At 39.1% G+C, this 3,503-nt stretch overlaps 1 long non-coding RNA gene across 1 annotated transcript; it reads left to right on the plus strand.

The window, feature by feature from the left end:
* Positions 1–638: 638 nt before the first annotated feature.
* Positions 639–1,720, plus strand: LOC145001873 (uncharacterized). Its single transcript, XR_013661741.1, has 2 exons — positions 639–1,023; positions 1,139–1,720. It is a non-coding gene; the product is annotated as an uncharacterized LOC145001873 (long non-coding RNA).
* The last annotated feature ends 1,783 nt before the right edge of the window (positions 1,721–3,503 follow it).

Below are 3,503 nucleotides of genomic sequence, written 5' to 3' on the forward strand. Positions count from 1 at the left end.
ACAAACACCAAGATCATCAACAATGAAATCAAGAACACCATCAACCATCTTCATCTTCTTCATTGAAACTCAAGGTTCATCATATTCACCACCTTTTTTCAACACATCATACACCACCAAACACTTCTCTTACATCAAAACACCAAAACACAACCATGAAACACCCCAAAACCTTCTGTATAAAGATCAACAACAAAACCCATCACTATTCATCATCATCTTCATAGAAATTTCACCACCATCACCACCTTATATCAACCTCATTCCAACCTCTAAACAACCTAGAAAACATCCTCAAAACATGTAACACCCTGTTTATTATGTAGACAAATAGAAAAAAATTAATTAAGAAAGAATAGTAGCCCTAAAATCCATAATATTCAGTGAGATGTTGGTTTTGGAAGCCAAATGTTATAATTTGGATTATTCGGGGGCTAAAGGGTAATTTCTGAATTTGTTTTGCAAAAGATCCTCAAAGTGGAAGGATTTTTGGGTAAATTATGGATCTTAGTTTGAATGGAACTTTAGGTGAAGGGTTAAGCATGTAAGGTGACCAAACGTCAGGGAGTATTTATGCCTATATGTGGAAATTAAGTATCTGGTCCCCCTGTTAAATGACAGAGCGTGAGGGAGGAACCTGTATCTGCTCTTGTTGCCTCACCCGCATCATCAGATTATCAGGAGCAAATCCTTAGATGGAATGAAGGGGATATATGTCCTTAGGCGTTAAGAGAGAGGGAGAGAGGGAGTAAGAGAGAGAGGTGTGAAAGAGTTCCATGACCAAGAGGAATTCGGAGATGATGAGGCTGCCGCCACCAGGCTATGGCGTCCTTTGGAGCTCTTACTAGAGTATTTGTTGAGAGAAAGAGGTGGTGGTAGACTAGCGAGAACGGAATCAATCCTTCAGCACCCACTCTGCTCAACACCGTGAACCCGATGGGGAGGCGTCTTCTAATGGTTGCGTTACTCTCCAACATTTACGTGGGTCTCCGATGAATCCCATATGTTCAGAAGTGAAACTAGGTAAGACTTGATTCACCCCTTTTTATTTCTTATCTCTCATTGGTGATTTCGATTAGAGAGAGGTTGATTAATGGGTTTTAATCTTGTTCCTTTGGTCTAATGATTTTCTGGCAAGCTATATCACCGACGGCGGTGCTAAAAGCCATTAATGGCAATGACGATTAGTAGGGTGTTGACCTTCGTTTTACTCTTGAGGAAATCACGTGGCGCTTTCAAAGAATCAAGAAATGGGAGATGGATTTGATAGCCCCGTTCCTCTCCAGAGACGATGAAGGAGACTGTTGAGTGATTCTAACCAACGATCACTGTGTTCAGGAAATGGGAGCTTCACCGAAGGTGAGGCTACCACTGGAGTGGAAGTGCGGAATTGGTCATGGAGGGAGGCGTTGTTTGGCATCAAAGTTGGAAGCGATGAAGGTACCGGCTCCCTTAACTCCCCTGTTTGGATACTTAGGCCCGATTTCTAGTGGGCTAACGAATTGTTTATGGGGCTGGTAAACCAATTAGCTAGATGATGAAGCTATCTAGTATTGGACTTGGAATTTGGATTTGCAATAGCAAGGCCTTATTTTGGGTTAATTATATTTTTATCATGTGAATACTTAATATGGACATTGTTTATTTAATTAAGGTTTGGTGTAAGTACTTTTATGAATATGGTTATTCAATGCGGACCGAGTAATATTAGCTAGCGACATTTAAATGTGATTTACGTTGAGGAGATTGCCAATTATATGTAATTGAGCTTATCTAAGACATATCCTATAACAAATGAGTGAGGGTGAAATAAATCTATCCAAGCAGTTGGGACATTGAATTGATATGGGGTTAGACACCTTACTTTTAAACAAGACATTTATAATATTTTATATTGAACTATGTATTAAGCCGAATCACACCATATGATTTATTTAGAAGAGTGACAGATTTAATGGATTAAGTCCTTAATGGGTTAAGTGAGAAACACATAACCCTAATCATCATTATATGTGAAACCCTAATTTCTCTTGGGTTTATTATTGGGCCTTTCTATTGGGCCTAAATGATTGAGATCATAATGGACCATACAAGAGCAAGCAATTGAACTAGAATAATTTAATGGTCCTGGGGTAAGGCCCGTGTAAGGGGTTTGGGCCCAATTTGGAAAACTGGGCCATAGATGAGCCATAGTTTGGGCCTTAATGATTATATAATGTTGGGCCTTAGAAGAAGACCATATATAGGCTTTGGCCCAATTTGGAAAATCGGGCCATATGTGGGCTATTGATTCCTAGTTGACTTTAGGCCTACGGATTGGGCCTTGGGCTTGAATTAGCCAAGCTTGGGGTAATGTAGTAATTATCCAAAGTAAGTGTTCATGGTTATGTAGTGGGACCCAATTATTAATTGGGTTATGTTTTGATATTTACAGATCGTGAATCTATCATCCAGCAGTTGGGGTTGAGTCAGTAGGATTTCAGCAGTACCGGGTTGAGTCTACGGGACTTCAGCAGTGTGAGGTGAGATACCTGTTGGATAAGGTGTCTAAGTCCATAACTTATTTGGTATATACTTGACCCGACCAGCATGGTCCATTTGGGTTGCATCTCATCCAAACTATTATGGATAATTTTGTGAGAGTTATACACATATGTTTATTAATATATTATGAGTTATAATATATTAATATGAAGTTACGTTATTTAATTAGTTTTAGTCTTAAATTAATTATGAATTAATTTGGAGATTAAAAGGAATACTAATTAGATTATGGGTTATTTGTTTTATATAGTGTGGGCTAATACTCATTTGTTAATGGGCTAGGCTTATGTGGAAGTCCATGGATGATCCATGGAGCTTTTAACCCATGGATCCTTGGAAAGGAAAAGACATGGGTTATTAGGGTTTCACCCTAACCATGCACACTATATAAGCATGCTTTTGGAGCATGAAATGGAGCCTAAGAAAAAACTAGTGAACTAGTGTGTGTGTGCATGTGTGTGGCCGATTTTATACACGGGTGTATACTCTCTCAAAGTTTTCCAAGAGTTTGTGGTGTTTGTGATTCCATTTGAGGCATTCACACTATTGGTGCTTGGCCCTCAAACTCCTTAGAACCAAACTCACCAAAAGGTATGTAATCTCTTTTAACTCATTTATGTTGAAATGTTCCCCATGCCATGTTAGATAGGTTATAAACCGTGGAAAATTATTATTTTGCATGTATTTAGACAAACATAGATCCAAGGTTTATTAGGGTTGCATGCACACTTAGGAAGTGTTAGATTGATCAAAACCCAACAGTGGTATCAGAGCCTAGGCTTGCTTGTTTGTTACTTGATGCAAAATAGTGATAAAAGTCGAAATCATTGCTATCTGCATGGTGGACTCGCCAAGTCCATTGGGGGGACTCGACGAGTCCAAGGCAAACTTCAACCTACTCGACGATTCAGTTCATGCACTCAACGAGTAGGATCGAAAGAATGCAGCTTTTCGACTTT

The sequence above is a fragment of the Lactuca saligna genome, chromosome 1 (genome assembly GCF_052625555.1).
Source record: "Lactuca saligna cultivar CGN05327 chromosome 1, ASM5262555v1, whole genome shotgun sequence".
Lineage (NCBI taxonomy): Eukaryota > Viridiplantae > Streptophyta > Magnoliopsida > Asterales > Asteraceae > Lactuca > Lactuca saligna.